The 26,217-nt window shown below is 31.3% G+C and overlaps 1 protein-coding gene across 2 annotated transcripts in view; it reads left to right on the forward strand.

The window, feature by feature from the left end:
* Positions 1-8,488: 8,488 nt before the first annotated feature.
* The window catches only part of LOC143045290 (zinc finger MIZ domain-containing protein 1-like), a 220,115-nt gene continuing 202,386 nt past the window's right edge, over positions 8,489-26,217 (forward strand). Inside the window, exon 1 of one of the 2 annotated variants that reach the window (XM_076217676.1) lies at positions 8,489-8,593. The gene's annotated coding sequence lies outside the window, so the exon portion shown is untranslated. The remainder of the gene's footprint in view (positions 8,594-26,217) is intronic. The other variant, XM_076217675.1, reaches the window with a different exon arrangement.

Consider the following 26,217-nt stretch of genomic DNA (forward strand, 5'->3'; position numbering starts at 1 on the left):
TAGAGGTTAATATTTATCATCCATTTGTTCTTTTCATACCCGTAGCCATACTCATATTCAGGGGGGGTTCGGGGGGTTTGGACGAACCCCCCCTTGAAAACAAATAAAGTCAACGTTCTGTTCCAATTGTGACTGTTAAAGTCAAGTTTTTGAGGCCAAATAACCCCCCTTTGAAAATTCCTGGCTACAGGCCTGCTTTTGTTTTGAAATTGTGAGAGAATCTAGTGTGAAAGTCATGCCTTGGTAATCTCAAAACTAGAAACCAACCTATTTTTACATATGATCTATTTATGCAACATTTGCAAAAAGAAAAACAATGCAAAATCCTATAAAGACCTAATCTTATATCTCTTTTCACAGGTGACAGCAATCAATGTTTAGCGGTGATTGAAAAAAGACTCACTATCAGAGCGGCAAAGAAGTCGAATGAAAGAAGATATAGACCTTTCCAATATATTTTGTTTCACCTGCCATGAGAGAACCAAAGGCATTGAGGCTGACAACATAAGTCACAGGTGAGACCCTTGGCTAGGTGTAATATTTAATTTTATAAGAAAAGAATAAAAGATGGAAGTTGAAAACACAAATTGCAGGCATGATTACACTTTTAAAAGGTTTCATCTGTCTTGGTACAGATTACAATGATGGAAACCTTAGTAATGTTCAATGTCAGGGGGTGATGTGGGTCAATATAACAGGATTGTACTACAGAAAGGAAGACATTACCCAAGTTGTATTAAAATTAACGAAGGAACAGGGTTAAGGTCATTGTTGTTGTCACTGACAAGTCTTAGATCCTCTATCCAGAACAACAATAATAGACTTTTGAAATTTTTATGTTGTAAGTAGATATTAGAAGATGTGGTATGAGTGCCAATGAGACAACTCTCCCTTCAAGTCACAATTTGTAAAAGAAAAATCATTATAGGTCAAAGAACAGTCTTGGCTCACACAGAACAGCAAGCTTTAAAGGGCCCAAAAAATGACTAGTGTAAAACCATTCAAACAGGAAAACCAACTGTCTAATCTCTATAAAAAAACAAAAAATGGGAAACTCTTATGAACCACATCAACAAATGACAACCACTTAACATTAGGTTCCTGACTTAGGATATATGTGCAATCAAATGCAGTAAGTAAAATCGATTTATTTGATTCCAACCTTTACCCTTACCTGAAACAATAGTGTAACATCACAACATAGAAAGATCTCTATTCAATGAACTGTCTTGGGTTCATTGTATTTGCTAATATTTGAAAATTTTCAATTTGTTTAACACTTAAACTAGTGGTTCAAAATCCACAATACTTAGTATCCCACTCTCAGCAATAAATCCATAGTAATATATAAAAACAGATAATAAGGATCACTAAAAATACCAACCAACAAAGACCAGCAACAATAAAAAACACATGGTTTGGATAGCCTCCCTTGGTATAGGTACAAAATGTTGTAGGATTAAACTGGTTTTATACACAAACTTCCCACTTTGACTAGTTAGACCATATGTTGTAAAATAAACACACACCACGAAACATCTGCATAGTGTATCTACCAACAGATGACCACTAATTAGAACAAGGGAACTGAAAAATGATTTAGAAAGCAGATTTAAAAAGTCTGCTTCATTAGAACATATTCTAGCACCACTTCAAGTAACACAATTACTTCACAAAGCACCCAAAACTAAACCTTTTCCCTTGCAGAATAAACCCCTAATAGTTTTATCAAGTTTCTTTTAGTTGGTCAGATATATTTATATTTCACCAAGGACTATCCAAAATGGGTATAGTAAACATCTTGACATAGCTGTTTTCAGGTGACCAAAGGTTAACCTCTGCTCTAATGGAGCAATTTGTATTTCAACACCTTATTTCTAGTGCAAGAACATTTATTGACTTGATTGAAGTTCATACTGTAAAAAATAAGTGAAATGATTATAGTTTGCTGAAATCTTTAATCCATAAAACCTTAAAATGAGCACTGATAAAAATTTGATACTGAAGAAATTTGTAGTGGTCAAGATAAAATCAAGCAATAAAATGCTTTGTACTGAAAACAAATACATCTGGTGGTTCAAAAAAACTCTCAACTATATCATGGTTAATAGAATGTTAGGGCTTGAGAGAAAAAATGTCCTTCTAATGTAGCACTGATGAAAATTTGTATCAATACAGACGATCAATAAGACAGCAAACTAACTACACCAGAAACCAAAGGTCAACTAGAGTTGTGACCTCTGTGGCCAAATTTATCTGTAATATCACTAGCCTGTGATCCCTAGGATTGTGAGTTCAAACACAGTTAAAAGGTGTTTTGTTCTTCAATATTAAATGGCTTGGACTGGTTCCTCTATCAGTAAAGGACTGGCTGCAATTGTATAGTCATATGTTCTGAAGTGGTGCTAAACATCAACAATCAATCAATCATCATTTAGAGTGGTTGCAAATATATAAAAATCAGAAGATGCAGCAGCATCATGATTGCCAATGAGACAACTCTCTACCAGCCAAATGACATAGAAATTAAAAACAACTACAGGTGATTTTATGGCAATCAACAATGAGCAAAACCTGTATCTCATAGTCATAATACAGTCATCCTTTACACAACGTTTTGCTAACATCTTGTTTGACATAGTTTAAGCTCATTTATTTATTACAGAAAATAATCTGTATACATTATGTTAGATCTAGAAAGTGTTTGGAGATATTCCAAAGATATTTTTGTTACTACAATAAATTATTTCTTATGTTATCTGATAAAGTGTGGAGTTTTTATGATCTTTTGTAGGAAATGTTAAGTGATATTTTGTACAGCAAACAAATTTGTTGAATAATACAAAAATAAGTAAGAAAGTTGTGATTTGCGCAATAATTGCATAACAAATAGATGCTTTATGGTGTTTTGATGTTAACAAATTACCAGATAAAATGTCTGTCTAATTTGAGACGGAGAATGCGATACAAAAATCCATTGAATGTTTGTTTTATTGCACTAATACAAAATACATTAAAAAAAAGAAAAGAAAAAGTTGTTTAATGATATTTTAGTTAGTGAGTAGGACGTGCGTGAGTCAGTTGTACTTTGATTTCTGCACTTCCTCATTTTCAATTTGAAATTCAATTCACTTAATTTCATACAGTGTTTTTTTTCACTTAAAGGTAATTTTTAACGCCAAAAAGACAATATATGATCAAATTTGGCATTTATTTACATTCAGTGTGGATTAAACTATTATAAAGAGAAATTTTAGCATTCAAATTAGATTTATTTAGAAGAAAAATAAAAAGAGATACCCAAGGGTATTTATATTTCTTAAATCTGCCGACAACAAATTAATGGTAACACCATTTCCGACAGAAAAAGGCACAAGGCCAACTATTTCATAAAATTTCGTGCAGAAAAGTAAAAATTTAGTATATGTACCCCCCACTAAAAATAGGAACACCAAGGAAGGATACACAGTTTCTTCTCCATTTGTGACACCAGACATACTCCGGCTATTGGGTTTACGTGTGCTGAATAATAGATAACAACCGTAACCTAGGAATAGTTTAAATCTAAAGTTTCTATTGGCTGTCTTATTATTTCGTCCACACAACCATGTAGACCCACCCTTTCATGGATCTACATATATGGTTGATGCATAGTCTTTTTACATGTTCACTCCTAAAGTGGCCTTGCTTGGTTTTCTCTCGAACTACCAGATACTAAACAGACTGTCTCTATAAGTCACAGAAAAACTGACAACAACATTGCCAAAAAGAGAAAAAATAGTCTTGTAAACAATACATACAAATCTAAAGATTGAAAAAAAACAAAACCCTGCAAAAACAGGGTTAAACTCAGTTGTTCTGAAAGAGTTAGCATTTCATACTTCACTAGTGAAATACTCTGTAAAATAAGAGGTCTTCTATTGAACAATAGGTACCATTTCCATTACTTTTTTTGTATCAGCTCTTGTAATAGAATAGAAATGTTTTTGTCATCTCACATAATAGTGCGTAGATTTACTACGTATTACAAACCTACAGAAGAATTTTTTCATGATTTTATTCATTTATCAAGACCTGAAACCATTTTACCGTCAGACAAATTTATCACAGTGATCTATTTGTCATTGGATAATCACAAGCAGATAATGTAAAGGATGACAAATGCATATGTCTATGTAGTAATGAGAGAAAGGTTGCGATTGAATTGAAATCTACTTTTAAGAACTATCATTACAAAGAAGTTAGATTTGTTTCCGTAACAAAGATGATCTTAAAGTGTCTTAATGTTAGTTTGACCTTTGTTTATTTGGAATTGATGATTTCTTCTTTTCAAATATTTATTTATGTCATTGAAGCGTATATCAAAATTTGTCTTCAGTATTTTTAAAGTTTCCAGTCAGTTTTTTTCCTAAGATTTGTTATTGTTTGATTTTTTAGTTCTGACAGTAACAAGAATCAACAAATTTAAATTTAGTCACAAACATTAAGATGTTAAAAGTAAGTTCATATCCAAACTTTCAATACTATTTTTTGCTGAGGTAAACTTGGCTTCAGGAAGTCTTCTTTTACCTTTCTCGACAATTTCTTTTATGACAAACATTATTTTTTTCCAAACTTAATGTGATATTTGATCTTTGGGGTGGGAAAGGTATCTTTTGAATTTTAGGTCATTGGGTCAAAGGTCTTGGTCACAACAGCAATTTCCTGACTTGTTTCCAAATAATATCTTTTGAACCATTTGGTAAACTTGTTCTTATCTTGGTTTGAACTTTTTTGTTTCTGGATAATCAATATCTTTTTGAGCCATAATTTAAGCATTACAAAGATGTATTAAATACTCCTATTGACTGATATAGATCACAGTTCCATATTGAGGTCAATAGGTCAGCAATCAAGGTTTTTTGAGACATATGTTTTGTTTTCAGATGATTATAACTCAATTAGTCAACAACAATTGGAAGAAGTGGAGGGGGTTGCAGCTTCTTATTAAAAGAGGTGATGCTAAAGGTGGAATTTATATTTGACAATTTTATGCCATAAAAGGATATTCTTTTCAAGAAATGGGGGTTGAGTGTATGTCGCTACACCCCACCTGAATCTGTCACTGGGAACTCCTTTCAATATTTTTCTGAACATAATTTTAATAGCTTTTGGAGGATTTTTGTACTTATGCCACTGTCAAGAAACACATCATAACATATGCATGCAAAGTGATTGACACAGGCTTCTTTGAGTCTGTAGTGTTGTAAGATTAATATATATATATTTTTTTATTAATATGGACTAATGTACTACATGACTAATGTTTCCTGTACTAATCACATGATGTCTGTCCTGTTTCCATAAAATTTGCATTTTTGTTGTCTGCAGTAAAAATGATGTGTCCAAAAATAATATTACTAACAGCTTAGTCAATGATCCAGTATTCCCAATAGAGCCTTTAAAATATAAAAAAAAACTCTTCAAATTTTAATCTCTTCATATTTAGAAAATGACCTTATTCTTTATAATGATAAGAATATTCCATGATTAAAGAAATTGATCAATGTAAATATATTTGACATTTAAAATAATAGAACTCCTGGCTATTTAAAAACTTTGGAGGGACTTTTCTTGGTGGCCCCTATTCATGATCAGATTTGATCTTTCATATCTTTAAAATAATAAGAAGTTTCCTAGATATAGATAACTAGGATTTATACTGTATGACAGCAGTTTAACAACAGTAAAACCAAGAGGATATCTGCATGCACAAACTGAATAACTTGTGCATAGTCAAAAATGTTATTTTACTGCTTTAATGAACTATAGAATGATAAAAATTACTTGTTTTTTTTTAAACTGTGTAGTAACTCCTGAACATGAAAATGTTCCAATTCTTCAATTAAAAGATTGAATGATGTCATGTTGTCACAAACAAAAAAATCCACATCTTTATTATCTAATCTGTACTTTATTGGCAATAGTCTTAGATAAACATGGTCACAAATGTCAATTTCAGCAGAGTTATCTCTCTTTGGGTTGGTACAAATTTAAATCTTTATGCATACTTTCCATTCTCAATGTTATTTTGCAGTAAAAAAAAATGTGTTGTTTTATATTGTCTTTTTAAATCAGATAGAGGTATATTTTCTTTGTTATTTAGTTATATGCCTTTTATGGTCGGCAAACTTCAATAGTTATTGAGATTCCTGGCAAAGTGCAATTTTTTGGAAAAAATACAAAATTTCATGATCATCTCCAGTTTTATGTCCATTTTGGAGCAAAAATATGTTATACATAAACAGATAGCAGGAATTAACAAATGTATTGTACTGTACAACAGATCAAACCTAGGTACAACAGATCATACCAAGCATCATCCAACATAATATTTTTACTATTTAGACAATCAGCAATAAAAGCACATGGGTCCAGGCAGCCTGGTACAAACACAACTATAATGAGTTAAACATGATGTTACATAATATGTTATGCTTAAATATCCAAATTTTTTCTCTGGACCATATTTGTCATACAAGTACACACACAAAATAAAAAAAACTGCACTGTTCTGGTACTAACAGGATCCCTACTAACCTGAACCAGGAACTGAAAAGCGGCACATTATTTTGAAAGTAGAGTCAAAATGTGTTAAATGCTACAGGAATTACAGGTAGCAAACTAAAGTAGCCACAGAAGTTTGTTTGGTGATTTATTTTTTAATTTGATATACTAAGGACCCAGTTCCAAATAAGTAATTGTACTAAAAGGTGACAAAGAAAATGTAGAGGGTTAGAACAAAAGTAAAAATGTATGAACTTTGTATAATTTTAGAATAATGAAATATTAAATGCAGTAATATTTTCAGGTAAATTTAACTCTAGAAGTATATTCCACTTTCAGCAAATCAAGAGGAAACAGATTAAAGTGTAACCACAGAAGACTAATGGAAGGTTAGAAAGGAAGTTGAATGAGAAGTTGAAGACATTAAGGAAGATCTAGTTTAAGGATGATTTGTAAAATATAGGATTTGTAAAATATAGGATTTGTAAAATACTTTTTTAACTTAGCTATATTACATTCACTTGTGGTCTTACAAAATAAGTATTTGTGTATACATGTAGTTTATTCCTACACTGTTTCTGACAGTTGATTAAGAGTTGAAATTCATCTTCAACCTCATTCTGAGTAATCTACCATTTTTCCATTGAATAGTTATTATGGTTTATTTTTATTTCTAGAATTGACATATTTGAGCATCAGTGGTCATTTTGTCGGTTTTTGATACAAGAAAATATGTGCTTAGGATTTCTCCAAAAAGATGTACTAACTGATGTTACAAAAGAAATACTGTTTTGACAGTTCCCTTTTTGACATACAGAAGCTTAAAAAAAAATTCATGACAGAAATTCCCTCAAACTCATTCAATATTTTAGAAAGAAGCAGATTGTTAACCAGAGCCAATATGCAATATTTAGCAATGTTAGTATACTTCCATTTTAATTTGGGCACTGCAAATCTGAAAACATACAAAAATAAGAACTATAATTTGATTAATTGGAAACCAATGAGAGAACTTAGATACTTCATTAGATTTTTGCATTACAGAACAAAGTCAAATATGACTGTCATTCATATTTTCTTATTCTAATCATGTTCAAAACAATAATAGTGCAATTTGACAATGACGAAAAGTGCATTTTACCCATAAGTAATTGAGAAATTGAACATTTATGTTGCAAAATTTTATATAAACATATTATACAAGAAAGATTTTCATTCTTTATGCAACCCCAATTTGCATAGATTTCAGAGTAAATTGCCGGAAATTACTTTGTATGTTCAGTGCTACACTTCAGAGTAATTTTAAAGTTCTTCAGGCACTTTGTAACAGGAAATTTCTATAATTTGGAAATAAATTGATACCAATTTTATTTGTGCTTTTTTAACAAAGTCTTTCACTTCTATGTTACATAATAATTCTGTGTGAAGTTATTTGTTTTTCCAAGAGGAAATTTAACGTTTCTCTATGGACACAAATTATTAAGTAATTGCAGAAAAAATTATTGCCGTTTGACATCTTCAGATGTCCATATTTACTGTTTATTATAGACGGACCTAGAGTGTAATATCGATAAATCTTCTATTGAGCTAGATTACTGTCTGGTTCTCATTTAATATTAATTTGACTTGTATCTTTGTCACAATCCACAGACATTTCCTATATTGAAAATAACAATTGAAAAGATTTGCCATGCTCCTAGATATAATTAAGAGGTTAGCCAATCAAAATACTAAATTGTATCTGTTTTTTAGATGCTTCTTTTCAAGTTTTCCGTGGCTGATTCCTATAGTGAATCAGTTCTGTATTTACAGTAATGTTAATAAGTTGTTTTATTATTTTAACCTAATCATGTTTATGCACTCGTTTTCCTTTGTTGCAACTACCTATCTGATAATACCTTTCTTATTTCAGGCCACTTACAGCATTTACAATAAATTAGCAGACGACAGTTTACATGGGAGCAGACGATAAAGAAACCTATTGGTGATAATGGGACAGAAAGAAGATATTGTCCACAGTTTAGTAGAAGATTAGTTTTGATAACAGGTAATTATTTGTGATAATCATCATTAAGTGTTGTTAGCCGAAATTTTGTACATTCTTTTGAACCATAGGGTTAATTGCAAGATAAATAATATTTCTGTTGCAGATGAATAAATGATTGACATATTTTAGTAATTAGATCTCAAATACAAGGTATTTTTCCACTTCATGCAAAAGTAACTAATCAATTGCATCTCGATTGATTGATATTGTGTCAGTTGATATTTCTGATAAGAGAGATTGCAAAAAGTTTACTAAATTTTAAAAGATTTCCAGTTTTGTAAAATTAAATATTTTAAATCTGTTAAAAAAAAATTGATCAAAGAAAAACCAATAAATAAATTAGAAATTTTATGAATAATTTAACAGACTATAAAGAAAAGAAATAGGATACAGATTTCTTTATTGAATTTGAAGACATTTACTTCAATAAAATTTATGTATAAATTTTATTTCAAATGGTGTGGAACAAATACTTAAAAGTTAATTAAAGTCAATAAATTGTAATATATGTGTTGTGAGAAACTTTCAAAAATTGCATAAATTATGGTGATGTGCATCAATAATTCAATTTAGTAATATATCATTTCACAAGAACAGTTAGGTTTGTTGTATTAGAGAAAAAAAAATGTAATATGTAATACCTGAAAGAGTTATCGTCACTACTTTAAAGTTTTTAGCTCACCTGGCCCAAGGGGCCAAGTGAGCTTTTCCCATCACTTTGCGTCCGGCGTCCGTCGTCGTTAACTTTTACAAAAATCTTCTCCTCTGAAACTACTGAGCCAAATTAAACCAAACTTGGCCATAATAATCATTGGGGTATCTAGTCAAAATAACTAGATGCTTGTACTTAATGTCAACATGGAGTAATTAACCATTTTTTTTGCATGATGATTTTAAGACAAAGTTGAAGCTGCAAAGATCTATTATTGTCAAATATGTGATCTTCAGTCCTCCCTGTTGATGATTGAACCCAAGAAATGTAGACATGTATGTTGACATGGCAATTTTCAATAGAATTTTTATTTCCAAGGGGCAAAACTCCTTTAAAATATTGACCAGCTCTGATTATCAAACTCCCTCCAGTCATTACATTACTAATATAAACTTTCTGAAATTACCTTAATTTGAAAGCACATACTATTCAATCGAATTTTCAATATATTTCGAAAGGGCATAACTCCTTTAGGTGATTTAAAATTATTTGCAAACCCATCTGAGCCATTGCTGATATGAACGTTTGATATAAATTTCTAAGAGTCTGTAGAGAATTGTATCAGTGAGAGTGCTTTACAAGACCAGATGCAAGGATCTTTGTCAGTGTTGACTAACTTGAAGATCTTTTTTTGGCTAAATATTTTTTCAATTTACAGTTCCTATCAATCTATTTATGTTTTCAGTTTAAAAAAAAAACAAACAAAAAAAGAATGTGCCTAAAGAACACGGATGCGGGACAGACAGACTGACGAACAAACGAACAAATAAACGGATGAATGGACGCACAGACCAGAAAATATAATGCCCATAATTGGAGCATAATAATGCCTATATATGGGGCATAAAAAAACAGAAAAAAAAGTCAATAGGAGACTTATTTGAGATCTTATTTGGCTGAACATTTTTTGCTATTTACAGTTTCTCTATGTCTATTATAGTTTTGGCAAAAAATAGATAATATTCTAGATTTAAGGCTCACTCCTAGATATAAGGGGTCTTTTGGTGATATCAGCCATGTTTACTTTCTAATAGTTGTTATCCTTCTGGTAATTCTCCCTTGATACTAGTTTTCAAGATAAAAAACCCAAAACTGCAAAATTAGCTAAAAATTTACACTTCAGGATCAAAAACTCCAAAATAGGTTGTCTGATTTTTTGTAGAGAATCTTTACTTTCTCAATCACTGGAGGTAAAGTGATAACTTAAAATGTTTGAACAAAAAAGTGTCAATTTCTTAATTAGTACCTTCAATTGCATATACTTTTCACTTTTGCTATTGCTAATATTTATGCATTTTCAACTTTCAACCAAGATAATAGAAAATAACAGTGAAAATGGCAACAACTCCAAAGAAGTGGACAGATTTTTCTAAAAACTTTTAGGGTAGATATATCTTGTAGTGCTGATCATTTTTGCAATCCAACATATGGTAGTTTATGCAATTTTTTTAAAGTTTCTCACACATATACATCACAGTTTATATATTTATACCCCCGCTTTAAAAAAGGGGGGGTATACTGTTTTATACCCCCGCTTTAAAAAAGGGGGGGTATACTGTTTTACCTCTGTCTGTCCGTCCGTCAGTCCGTCCATCAGTCCGTCCATCAGTCCGTCAGTCCGTCAGTCCGTCCATCAGTCCGTCCGTCAGTCAGTCCGTCCCATGAAACTTTCGTCACATTTTTCTCAGGAACTACACATCCACCCTTTCTGTAATTTGGTATCAACATTTATATATGTTAGCCATACCGTGTGATGCGTTTTCAGATTCATCACTTGACAACTTCCTGTTTACCGAACACTTGTATGATTTTACACATGATAGCCAAGTTGAAAATTTTCGTCACATTTTTCTCAGCAACTACAATACAAGGATTTCTGAAATTTGGTTTCAGGATTTATATAAGTCAGCTATACTGTGTGATGCGTTTTCAGATTCATCACTCGACAACTTCCTGTTTACCGAACACTTGTATGATTTTACACATGATAGCCAAGTTGAAAATTTTCGTCACATTTTTCTCAGGAACTACAATACAAGGATTTCTGAAATTTGGTTTCAGGATTTATATAAGTCAGCTATACCGTGTGATGCGTTTTCAGATTCATCACTTGACAACTTCCTGTTTACTGAACACTTGCATATTTTTACACTATTAATATTATCCACTTGCGGCGGGGGTATCATCAGTGAGCAGTAGCTCGCAGTTTCACTTGTTCAATCAACTTTTAAGAATATGTCTCACATCGTTTCAAATAAAATTGATACAAAATTTTACTGAAATTTGAAAGAGTTTTTAGATTTTTCAGAAGTTTTCAAGTAGATAGAAATTGTACTGTTGATCATTTCCATTTTACACTTTAATACTATTTCATATATAGTTTTCAAAACAAAAGCCAAAAAAGGCCATGTGATTATAAATCAAACTGTCATGGGCAAAAACTCTTTTTCCTTATGGCTATAAGTTTCAAGACATTAACCAAAAGCTATATTTAGACCCAATGTTGTATATTAAGTCACTGTGGCCATGTTGCCCGTACAGAAATTGCTAACAAAAGCACATAAGTTTCACATGTGAAGCACATGAGATGCAAGTAAGAATTGTATGCAAATCAGGTTGCTCATATGTGCAGTTTGGTAGTTCATATGTGCCCACAAAAATCTAACATAATGCTCACATGTGCAATTCAAACCTCAGGTGAGCTTTTATCATCCATGTTAGTTTTATGTTAGTTTTGTACTTTGAAAAGTTTTTCCATTCTTCTAACCATTCAAAACTAACCTACATCATTGCTCATATGAGCTTTTTCAAAATGACATGCCCAGTCATGTACTTCCTGTAAATTCAAATTCATGAAAAGCATGCAATAAATGGAGGTAGATGGATATGGAAAATGTTAAGTCCTATATTGTGCTATTTGAAGAAAGACATTGTTGAAATCTGATAAAACCAGTGTGGCTGTGGTTAATTATTTGTAAGTTATCATTTCTATTTCATTATTTTCATTTTTGTGTCAGATTTTGAAATATATTACAATTTTAAGTCCTTTATGGGAATATATATATACAGGTTGCTTCAAAATAAGTACTACATGTATAAAGATTTTTCCTTTTTAAACTTTTTGAAATACAGTACTTATTAATCAAACACATTCATTGTGAACTAAACTTACAAGTCCCTCTATTAGTTTTATAATGTAATGTTATGTTTTTAGTCATGATCATGATTATTGTTTAAATAAAAAAAAAAAAAAAATGATATGAAAATCATAATTAACTGACAATAATTAAAGAATAACTCTTTTAACATGATGTATCAGTTATTTTATTTTCAACTGAATTATTTAAGATTTTCATTTAAATTTGAAAAATATTCCTTTTTTAAAGCAGCCATTTTGTTTTGGTCAACTATAATATTCACGTGTGCAACATGTGAGCAACTGCTCATATGAGCAATCTAATAAAATGCACATGTGAAACAAAAGCTCATATGAGCAGTTGCACGTGAGGTTTTTAACATGCAAATTAGGTTAGTTTCATATGTGCATTTTTTTTTGCTCACAAAATGCTCACCTAATTTGCATGTTAAAAAACTCGTGTGCAATCATGTTAGTTTCTAACGTGAGCATCTTATGTGCAACTTATGTGCAACATGTTAGTACTTTTTGGTAAGGGTGGTTTATTAAAAACTTCATAAGAGATGTCCTATAGTTGAAGCAGAACGAATTTGATTTCATTCCATTTAGTGGTTTGAGAGGAGGATACTTTTAAAGAAAAGTTTATGGACAATCCACCAATGGACGATACATACTAAGATATGGCTATAACTCAGATTGACATTCAAGTCTGGTGACCACAAAGATCATTTAGTGAAAGTGGCAGTAACATTAAAATCCCATTTTGGTAGAAAACTAGAGGCTCTTAAGAGCCTGTGTCGCTCACCTTGGTCTATGTGCATACATGTATTAAACAATGGACAAAGATGAATTCATGACAAAATTGTGTTTTGATGATGGCGATGAGTTTGTAGATCTTACTTTACTGAACATTCTTGCTACTTACAATTTTCTCTATCTATAATAAACTTGGCCCTTTAGGGAGGACATCAAAAGTTCAATGAAGGATAAAAAACTTAATTCAGATAGTTTTTTCACTGACCCCCCTACCCTCCTATTAACTTAATTTGGGAAAAATTGATTGACCCATATGGATATATGTAAAAATCAATGTCGGATAACCAAATCTTGCAGCAGTTCAACCCCCCCACCCCAAACTATTTGAATTAAGATTTTTATCTTACATTGATCTTTTGATGTCGTCCCTTAGTTACAGAGAAAAATATTTTATAAAAATTTACAAAAATTTTTCTTACTACTGTAAATTCAGAAATTATTGCGAGGTTTTTATTATTGCGAAATATGCGACTGAGTTGTAAACGCAATAATTTAAACTCGCACTTTGAAATGTTTTATATGAATTAAACAGGATTTTTCTCAAAATCGTAATAATTAAAATCGCATTTTAGTCTGAAATGACAAAATCGCAATAATAAATGCACGCAATAATTTCTGAATTTACAGTATACAAATCCTTGACCAAATTAATGAAAATTGTTAAAAATTTACTATAAAGGGCAATAACTCCTTAAGGGGTCAACTGACCATTTTGGTCATGTTGATTTATTTGTAGATCTTACGTTGCTGAACATTATAGTTGTTTACAGTTTATCTCTATCTATAATAGTATTCAAGTTGAAAATTTCAGGGCAGATATATTGACTTGAAAAACAGTTTAACCCCTGTCAGATTTGCTCTAAATGCTTTGGTTTCCGAATTATTTAATTGTTTGCGAAAATCTACAAATTTTATGAAAATTGTTAAAAATTGACTATGAAGGGCAATAACTCCTTAGGGGGTCAATTGACCATTTTGGTCGTGTTGACTTATTTTTAAGTCTTAATTTGCTGAACATTATTGCTGTTTACAGTTTACGTCAATCTATTATAGTATTCAAGGTAATAACCAAAAACAGCAAAATTTCCTTAAAATTACCAATTCAGGGGCAGCAACCTAACAACAGGTTGTCCGATTCATCTGACAATTTCAGGGCTGATAGATCTTGACCTGATAAACAATTTTACCCCGATCAGATTTGCTCTAAATGCTTTGGTTTTTGAGTTATTAGCCAAAAACTGCATTTTACCCCTATGTTCTATTTTTAGCCATGGTGGCCATCTTTGTTGGTAGGCCGAGTTACCGGACACATTTTTAAAACTAGATACCCCAATGATTATTATGGCCAAGTTTGGTTTAATTTGGCCCAGTAGTTTCAGAGAAGAAGATTTTTCTAAAAGATCATCAAGATTTACGAAAAATGGTTAAAAATTGACTATAAAGGGCAATAACTCCTTAGGGGGTCAATTGACCATTTCTGTCATGTTGACTTATTTGTAAATCTTACTCTGAACATTATTGCTGTTTAGGACATTAAGTACAAGCATCTAGTTAATTAGTATAGTTTTTTTTAGCTCACCTGTCCCGAAGGGACAAGTGAGCTTATGCCATCACTTGGCGTCCGTCGTCGTCAGTCGTCTATCGTCCGTCGTCTGTTGTCGTAAACTATTTCAAGAATCTTCTCCTCTGAAACTACTGGGCCAAATACTTTCAAACTTTAACTGAATGTTCCTTAGGGTATCTAATTTATAAATTGTATCCGAAGTTTTGATCTATCAACAAACATGGTCGCCATTGCTAAAAATAGAATATAGGGGTCAAATGCAGTTTTTGGCTTATAACTCAAAAACCAAAGCATTTAGAGCAAATCTGACATGGGATAATATTGTTTATCAGGTCAAGATCTATCTGCCCTGAAATTTTCAGATGAATCAGACAACCTGTTGTTGGGTTACTGCCCCTGAATTGGTAATTTTAAAGAAATTTTGCTGTTTTTGGTTATTATCTTGAATATTATTATAGATAGAGATAAACTGTAAACAGCAATAATGTTCAGCAAAGTAAGATTTACAAATAAGTCAACATGACGGAAATGGTCAGTTGACCCCTTTAGGAGTTATTGCCCTTTATAGTCAATTTTTAACCATTTTTCGTAAATCTTAGTAATCTTTTACAAAAATCTTCTCCTCTGAAACTACATGGCCAAATACTTCCAAACTTTAACTGAATGTTCCTTAGGGTATCTAGTTTGTAAATTTTATCCGAAGTTATGATCTATCAACAAACATGGTCGCCATTGCTAAAAATAGAACATAGGGGTCAAATGCAGTTTTTGGCTTATAACTCAAAAACCAAAGCATTTAGAGCAAATCTGACATGGGGGTAATATTGTTTATCAGGTCAAGATCTATCTGCCCTGAAATTTTCAGATGAATCAGACAACCTGTTGTTGGGTTGCTGCCCCTGAATTGATAATTTTAAGGAAATTTTGCTGTTTTTGTTTATTATCTTGAATATAATTATAGATAGAAATAAACTGTAAACAGCAATAATGTTCAGCAAAGTAAGATCTTCAATTAAGTCAAATTGACCAAAATTGTCAATTGACCACTTAAGGAGTTATTGCCCTTTAAAGACTTTTTTCACAATTTGTTCATCATGTTGACTTACTTTAAAAAATCTTCTCCTTTGAAACTGCTGTATCAATTTCAGCCAAACTTAGGCTAAATGAGTTTCAGAGTATCTAGTATAAATTTTATATTTTATTTCCTTGTATGTCAAGAAACATAGCTCCTATGGCTAAAATAGAACATAGGAGAAAATTATTATTTTTTTTGGCTTTTGAAGAAAATAGGACGATCCAAAAAACATTTAAATAAATTGAAAAGCCAAAATAATCATTGATGAGAGATTTAACCAAAAGAATTAAGGTGAGCGATTCAGGCTCTTGAGAGCCTCTTGTTTGGCATATCAATAATTTGCAAAAGATGTCAATTTATGTAATATCAGAAATTAACAAGTGACATAATATTGGCAATACTATTTATTTGCAAAAGATGTCAATTTATGTAATATCAGAAATTAACAAGTGACATAATATTGGCAATACTATTTATTTGCACAGATAATTTGAGATAACAGATGTGTATATTTTTATCATTGATACATTCGCCAAAAACAATACATACCGCAATACAATTTTTCGTAATGTACAAAATGGTTTATTGGCGATCTTTTTTCTTGATATAAAATTGATGATCTTGGGGCTGTGTAAGTTGATAATGGAAATCTATAGACATTCAAAGGCTTATCAGATTATATGATGTTAATTGGACAATAGTTTATTGTAAATCAGCTTTCAGCTGACCATCCAGTAACCCATCTTATCAACCGATCACTTTTCTCAGCTGATTATGGATCTACTAATAAATCTTTTACATTTGTTTAGAGCTTTGATTTTATTATCTGTAGGTTATTGTTTAACTTATTATTGGGAATAACATCACAGATTTTGGTTGTTTTGTCTTGCTTTGAAAACAGAAGCTTTAAACTTCTGTCATAGGTGACCATCATTTAGTAACATGTGACAAAGGTTAATTGTGACAAAAACGCTTTTTGTTTTTTTTTTGCCCCTCATGCATGTACTGATTTATGTTGAGGATGGAAACCCCATATCCTTTTTTTTTTGTCCCCTGTGTAAAGCGTTGGTTATGCCCCTTGGAAATAGTTAATAAGTGCAACACAGGGGACATTGGAACTCTGTTCTTTTATTCTATTATAACAAGATTTCTCTTCGATGTACAAAAATGTTATACTTTGGCTGTAGCTTGGGTGTAAATTAATTAACTTCTCAATTTTTAAACTTACAAAAAAAATTCATTATTGACAAAATTTATTTAATTCAAACATAATGTTCCTTCATCCAAGCATATCTTGGATGTGCAGGATGAAGGTCATTCTTAGAATATGAGCCTGAGGCTCGAAAGTAATGAATTAGCTTAACTTCTCTATGAGGGGTGAAGCTTACATATAATATCTCTGTTTAAAGAAACAAACTATACCCATAGCTGGCCAGTGACCTTGACCCTAGTATATAAGCACCTGTTCCATAATAACTTGTCATAATTTAAAGCAAGTTTGTGTCGACCAAATATAAAACCCAGTGGAAAAGGGTGGGTCTGACTGATAATCCCTAGGGTGGGAATTAATTACTTTCGAGCCTCAGGCTCATATTCTAAGAATGACCTTCATCCTGCACATCCAAGATATGCTTGGATGAAGGAACATTCTTATTCATATTTCGCCTTCGGTCTCAAGTAATGAATTAGCTTGTTTAAAGTGTAGACACAAACTAAAAACAATTTTTATATAAATGCCAACATTTAATAAAGGATAAAAATCACAATCACAGTAACTACAACTGAAGAAAAGCGTTTTAGTACTGATATTATTCACTTTCCTGTTATAGAACTTGTAAAAGGTTTGATCATATGTCCAGACAAAACTGTTGCCATAATGTCCTTAATAGAACATTCTGAAGCTAAATGCACCTATGAAGAGGTTCCTCTAAATGAGTTAACCTTAAAACCTCGGATAAAATTAGAACTCTCTCTAACTATCTAAACTTTACGAAAAGACTTAGATGAATTCTCTCACCTATTTTGTACACAAAACAAGATAAATCATTGTCTTAACAACACAAAGTTTTGGTTTATCAAAACCTTTGATCACCTCGTTAGGTAAACTAACTAACAGATCTAGTATTTTTCAAAAACTCATGTATATGAAAAAATAAAGTGCCATGTCTCTGAATGAAGAAACATAGAATGTAAATCTACAGCTGATAAAGATAGTACTTTAAGGCAGCTGTAGTCAAGGCAAATAAAGACACAAGTATAAAAGACAGTCTTCAATGTTAAATTCTCCAATGAATATTAAGAACTTAAAAAAGATAGCACTAAATTCATCTCCCAAGTGAAAGAGTATCTAACTCTTCAAATGCAGATTCAGGTTTAAGCAACCTTCCACAAATACATGTAGTAAACAAACAAATTAAGTAACATCTATTTCTTAAAGGATAAAGTCTGTTTCAACATAGAACAAGGAAAATTCACATTAAACATGCTGAATATGAAAAGCTTGTGTTTTACAAAAAATTCAATAATCAATAACATCCTTTTTAGATGGTGATAAGGAATTGGTTCTCTTTGAACACACCAAATAATGAAATTTCTCAAAAAATATTGATAATGCTTGATTATAGATGCATGGTCTCCAAGATGAAGTGTAAATATATTTTACAAATGATTCTGAAATCTCCTGTTTATATTAAAGTGATTTCTGAGTATAATACACACGTTTTTACCCTACTGCACAATCAACCCTTCAGGTGTTGTTTCACTTAAATTTTTTACAATATACAGTTGAATTAAGTCTCTTCCTGACAGAAAGACATTATCTTCAGTATGCAACATTGTTTCTAATTTTTATGCTTAGCAGTTTAACTGGCAAATAAATTAAAATTGGTCTTAGCAAAGAAAACCAACTCTGAGCAGGCCAAAAAGGATAATCAAAAGAGCCTTCTGAACTTTATCACTAATAATTTTCTTTATAATTATCCCCAACAATGAAAAAGATGGGAAAATATAAGGTCTTAATTCTGACCATGAAAAATACAAACATCTCTGAAAGGAGCTTGTTGGTCAAAAGACAACGAAGTAATTCTCTACAGATTTGAAAATGAAAACGTGATAACAACAAAACAAATATATCTTCTTTCAATTGCCATCCTTTTGAATCTGTAAATTTTTTAACCATATGATAAGCATCAAAATTTTCTTACCAGGAATATAAAGAGCTGTGATAAAAATGTTCTTTCTTGAACACCAAGCCCAAATAATGAAATATTTGTAGTAAGCATGTTAAGTGACAACGAGGTTTTACCTCCTATTGCATAATAAAAGCTACTGAAAATGTATTTTCTGATTGTATAACTCTCTGTGACTAAAACTTTTTTCTCCAAAAGAAAAATATAGCCAACAATACTATGAAATCTATATGAAATGAGCGTATACTCTTAAAGAAGCTCCATCTACCAACAGAAACATTTTCTTCAAATTTGGATCCCAAATCCTTCTTATGAGGAATCTGGTCCAATCCAAAAACTTATTTGGATGGGTCTATAAATCAAATTTTTAATTTCTGATTTTAAAATGTTAAAAAAAAATTTACCTACATGTATTGATGAAAATAAATACTGTAACAACTCTACAGTGTTTCAACATTATTTCTCGCCATGTTTCTGCAATGTAACATTCCCACAGATACTGCATTAAAAGCATTCGTCACAAAACCAATATATGATGTAAATCATCTAAAATACAGTTACACAATTCTATTTAAGAAGAATTTCCCAAGGGAGATAATATTACCATTTCTCATCTGTCAGAAAAAACTTAAATAGCTCAGTATCAATAATGAGACAAAGGAAAACAATGTGCTTCCAAGAAATGAGTACCAACTTCTCAAAATTTCTTCCGAAGCACAGCTTATCAAGCATTTGCACCACTTCTTCTGTATTCACAATACAATCATCTAAACTCTGATCCATAATAAAAGAATCATCAATGTATAAACTATAGCATGTATATACTTCAAGTGACATTATTTCATAAATACATAGACAGGTTTTAAAACCTTAGTAAAAACTCTTGATACAGAAGCCAATCCAAAACAAAAACATAAATATCATATCAATGTCTTTTCCACATGAATCAGGAAAATGTGATATAATCATAAATGAAACTTAAATATGCATCTGTGTGATCTATAGATGTTAGCTCTCTCTCTATATATATATAGATATTTATCCTAAAAATTTAATTCTAAACAAAAGATAAATGGTCCTGCTCCAAATGCTGATTAGCAACAAGCTAAGTATGTTTGAATTTATCAAATAGATACAGGCCTTGAAGACCAATCTTTCTTAGGAACTAAGAAAATATAGGAAATAAACTGATTTTCCATTGATCGATCAACCTCTTAAATAGCTCCCTTAGCTATCAATTTTTGGACTTCTGAAATTAATTCATCCTTATGAAAGGTGAAATGTATTTAATTCAAAAATGATGAACCTTGTGGTACATCATTAAAAATAATTTTATAACCATTTCTTATTAAATCTAATATCAATAGATCATTAGTAACATTTTCCAAATCATAATATTTAAGTTATCTATACTGTATATATAGCAACTGGTTGAGAAATGTGACCTCTTCGAGATTCCCTGTTCCCTTTTTGAAACCCTCTCCCTCTCAATGAAGGGAATTGCCTACTAGTAAAGTCGCCCTGTTGACCAACAGAGCCTCTGCAGTTAAAAAACTGATATTGCCTTTCCCGTAACAGCTGGGAGTAAATTAATTGCTAGACCTGGAACCTCTTCCAAGGAATCTAGAATTTGCTTCAGAATCTTTGTATAAACACTAAGTTTGCTTCATGCAATCATAACTAGAAACGTGATAAAGCAACTATCACAACAGAATTACAAATAAGTTTTATCATCTAAATATTTCTGAGCATCTCCTATGGGTCTAACCAGAAACCCATGGTCAAACAAACAAATAGAATTTTACAATAAAATCCTTGTACTATCAAGATCCAATGGCCCATTCTTACAACAAGAAATAGCCAACTCAACAATAGGGGTGATGATCAACCCCTTAATAAAGTATCTCTGGGTTTCCTGCATCTTTGAAACCACAGAGTGGGCCTGTCTAGGCAGTGCCATTTCGATTTTTTATTTATCCTCGACACACTAGGATTGTCACAGTTCTCAGTGTGAAAGTATTACCTCTATGAACTTTATATTTTCCTGATTTTATATTTGCTGACATGGTAGTAATATTTACAATTTTGGGATTTTCAAAGCAAAATCATGATTAAACTGTTCAACAAACAGGATGAGATAATGGACCATTAATCTCACTAATAGAAGCCTTAAAGGCTTCTGAAAACCTTAATGCAGGATCAAAAGATGAATCAAATTCAACCCCGACTGGACTATCATCAGCCATGGCACAAACTCCAAAAGGAGGTACATACACAGTATCATTTCAGTACGGTAGTTCAGATCAAAATATAGAACTAAATCTTCATTAAAGTAAGCCTCTAATGGCAAAAATCAAATATAGCAGCAGGTTTCTCTACAAACTCTGCTTGAGTTGAAGGCAGTAAAACTGTCTCAAACCTCATGATTCATACAGGTTCTTTACTACATTAATAATAATGAGTCAATGTATCAATATACATGCCTATCTTAAAACTCAAGAGCACTTTCGTGAGAAACATTCACAAATCAAGTAGATTTTGAAGCTATACAAGTAGCACTAGATTTAAAAACTTACTTTTTACAGGTTCTGTTGCTTTGTCAATTATTTCCAATTGCCATGCCATTATGATCTTTTATAAAACTACTAGGTTTTATAACTGTTTAAGAAGAGGATTTATTCAAAATACCTCTTGTTTTCCTATTAAATTTATCATCTTTAATTTCTAAAACATCATTCAAAACATCTTGCAAAAACAATACATTTGCATAAACAAATTCAGCCATTGTAATACAAAAATGTGTACCTGTGCAGGTAAAACACGTGTAAATTGTGAAGAGTACTCACGACCTTCAGGTGAATAGAAATACTTTTAAATATCTACCTGTTTAACAAACAGGAGTATGAATTAAGTAACAAATGTGCCGTACATCGTAGTGTACTAAGGCAAAAACTTAATGAATATATAAAATTGTCATACATCGTAGACAATAAAATATTTAATTAATTTCCATGAACACTTGTCATACATCGTAGACAAGAAATTTTTAAATTCATTTCCATCAACACTTGTCATACATCGTAGACAATTGAGGAAGTATTATTTCTAAATAACAAAATAACATTAGAACTTGTCGTACATCGTAGACAAGTTAATGTAACTTTAGTAACTCTCTCCCAAATTTAAGATAAAAATAAAATAACTAAAAAGAATTCAAGTGAAGTGTTCACTTCACCCCTCTAGAAAAATAATGACAAGTTATTATGGAACAGGTGCTTATATACTAGGGTCAAGGTCACTGGCCAGCTATGGGTATAGTTTGTTTCTTTAAACAGAGATATTATATGTAAGCTTCACCCCTCATAGAGAAGTTAAGCTAATTCATTACTTGAGACCGAAGGCGAAATATGAATAAGAATGACCCACTCACCTTATATATCAGTAAGGGACCAAGTGAAGCTGTAGTAATTCTTGTAAAAATAACAAAAAAAAACTAATTTCTTTAATAGGTTTAAGTTTTAATACATGTTTGCTCATAAAAAATTGATATGGTAATAAATTAGGATTATTCTATTTAAAATATTTGCTGGTTAATGTGAATGATTTGATAGTTAGATTAGATTATTAAACTTATACTTTGGAGACTTCATCGGAATTCATGAACTCCATAGCTACAAATTGTCATCGAGGGAATACTCAGTGATATTGCCAATAAATAGGCTGCGAATAAATCTAAGAGAAACATCTTCACTAAAATTGGTTTGAGGATCAGTAAAATCAAATATTAACTTGTTGCAAAATTCTCATTAATATCCTGCTTTTCAATTTTCTAGCAATGTTAAAAGAGTCTCTTGGGATAGCATCCCCGGTAAAGTATATATAATACATCTTTTTCTATACCAGCAGACTTATTTAGTTAATGTACAACATTGATTATCAAATGGTGAATTATTGTTGCCGAATCTATTTAGCAGAATCTTTGTGTGATTGAGAACAACTTTTACAGTGTTTTCAGCTTTTCATCTCGAGACCTTAGATTTATATACTTTCGAGAAAAATGAAATATTGCTTGATGTTTCTATGGAAATATTCCAGAATAATTTCTTGAGAAAGAATCATTCTAATTTTAACCACTATGTTTTCACTTGAACTGAATGATTCATACAAATATTTTGTAAATTAAAGACAGTTTTTGATCCCGATATTTAGCCTCATCCTTATGAAATTAAAAGAGAGGTTATTGACCTTGACCTCTATTTAAGAATTGATGTTTTTCGAGACACTTTGATTAAGCTTATGCAATATTTACCTGATTCACCTGTGTTTTAATTTCTTCTGCATCAAGATGATGGAACTAACATTAAAATTGCATCAAAGTAGTTAAAACTATAATTATTGAAAAATATTTATGTCAGCTGTTAGGGAACGAGACTATGGGTGTTATTGTTATTTAAAATTGTAATTTGTTATTGGTCCTTGAACCTAAATTATCAAATTGATAATCGTCATTTGAAAAAAGTCTTGTTTGTGGCTCTATATTGTATTTTGTTTTCTGTTCATTGTTTTGTACAGAAATCAGTTCTTTAGTGTTTTTTCGTTTGAATTGTTTAACATTTGTCAATTCTAGTTTTTAGTTTGAATTCTGGTCACTTCTTCAAAATGATAACTAGGATGAAACATTTCTGCCCACTTTTAAAAAGCACTTTCTTTAGATAAAGTTAAATTAGTCTGTGCCTGTCCCAAGTCAGCAGCCTGTAATTCAGTGGTTGTTGTTTGTTTATGTGTTACATATTTGTTTTTATGCCCAACCTACGATAGCAGAGGGGCATTATGTTTTCTGGTCTGTGTGTCCGTTCGTCTGTCCTTCCGTCTGTTCATTCGTCCGTCTGTCCCGCTTCAGGTTAAAGTTTTTAGTCAACTTGAAACTTAGTACACATGTTGCTTATGATATGATCTTTCTAATTTTAAAGCCAAATTAGACTTTTGACCCCAATTTCACAGTCCACTGAACATAGAAAATGAAAGTGTGAGTTTCATAAAGTTTTTGATTAAGGTAGTTTTTGATGAAGCTGAAGTTCAATCAACTTGAAACTTAGTACACATGTTCCCTTTGGTATGATCTTTCTAAATTTAATGCCAAATTAGATTTTTTACCCAATTTCATGGTCCACTGAACATGAAAAATGTGAGTGGGGCATCCTGTGTATTTTGGACACATTCTTGTTGTTCAATTTTTGTACATGAATTAGGCCATTAGTTTTCTCATTTGAATTGTTTTATATCGTCATTTTTGGGGCTGTTATAGCTGATTATACGACATGGGCTTTGCTCTTTGTTGAAGGCCGTGTGGTGACCTATAGTTGTTAAGTTCTGTGTCATTTGGTCTTTTGTGGAGAGTTGTCTCACTGGCCATCATACCACGCCTTCTTTTTTATATTATGAAAAGAATACCATTTACCACATACATGTACACTAGTTTATAAAATTGGACTCTGATGTGAAAACTTCCATCATAATGACATTTTATGCATAATCACCAGTTGATTAGTTTTAGTTTAGAGATGAATTACAAGCAAGGGACGGCAAGACATTCATTTTGAGTATCAAAATACATCCAAAGTTTTAAGTATAGATGTTTTCAAAGGAACTAAGATATCCTGTTTGGGAACAGTCTTGTATTGACTCAGGATGAAATTTACATTTATATCAACAGGGCAATGTCACCAAAATTGCACATCCTGATTTGAAAATATCTTTTAATAACTTCAAAATTTGGGGACGAGGTTAGGGTTTTCATGCCCCAGCCATAGCAGAGGGAGCATCAAGTGTTACCCATGTCTGTCCATCTCGTCTGTCCGTCCCAAACATCCCCAAATCAGTTTCTGTTCTCTAACTTTAGTTTGCCTCTACCATATGTTACAAAACTTGTGCACTATGCATATTCCCACAAAACATAGAAGAAGTAAAACTTAAAGAAGAAGTATGAAATTGGGTGGCATTACTTTTAAGGTTCATGAGTTATGCCTCTTTAGAAATGAAAAAAATGTTTAATTTATTTTCGTTCTTTAACTTTAGTTTGCCTCATCCAAACGTTATGAAACTTGTCCTCAATGCTGATATTCTCAAAACAGTCTTAAATATGTTAATCCTGCATCTGTATGTGGAAGTTTACTCGTGCATATTTACAAGCATTAGGGCATCTGTAGCCTAAACACATTTATTTTTAGTAATATTGACCTGTGTATGAATTTAAACATGTATAAAAGTGCAATGCCATTGGCTGTTCAAAAACAAATATTTCTGAATAAAAGTTGTTCAATTGAATTATCTTTAAGATGTATTACAACTTTTTAAGAAAAATTATCTTGATATGGAGGATCATATTATTTCAGATTTTATGAATAAATTAGTTGAAAAAAAGGTACTCCTAAGAACAAGGAAGTCGAATGAATGTTAACCTTTGATTTGCATTTATTTCTCTGCACTCTAACATAAATCATGTCTGATCAAAAATTGATACTAATGCAGAAAAAAAATCATTTATATAGCCTATGTAACATTGTGTTCAGTTAAAAGAAAACAACTATATTTGTGATTATCTATTTCTGCCTACAATTACTATATGTGACATTTATTTCGATTAAAATACGGATGGGAAAAAGTAATCTGTTTCATCGAAATGGTTTTTGACAAAAAACCAATGAAAGATTAACACTATAAATGGATTTTGAAGTCAGTAGCCATATTTCATATAATGCATTAAAGACAATTGAATTAACTATGAACCATTATCCCAAATATAGCCAAACAAAAAGGCATCATTTGAAATGTAAGCAAATTGAGACTTCTCGTAAAACTTGATTACATGCTAACCATATTTAGACTTGAAGAACCGTCCGGTTTTAATGGTTTTGTCTTTCTTAATTTAAAGTAACAAGTTTGTATACTTTTCTATAATGAACAAATGTGAAGGTGTCTTGATTTCCAAACTCATACTTTTAAATGAATATTCTGTTGAAATTAGAAGCGTGAGTAAAAATGATAGAAAGGAAAAAAAAAAGACAATTTTCTTCTGTTTGACATCATAATATGAAATTATTAGGACATACAAAAGTAGATATGTTTTGATGTAA

Source organism: Mytilus galloprovincialis, chromosome 9, assembly GCF_965363235.1.
Source record: "Mytilus galloprovincialis chromosome 9, xbMytGall1.hap1.1, whole genome shotgun sequence".
Taxonomy (NCBI): Eukaryota; Metazoa; Mollusca; class Bivalvia; order Mytilida; family Mytilidae; genus Mytilus; species Mytilus galloprovincialis.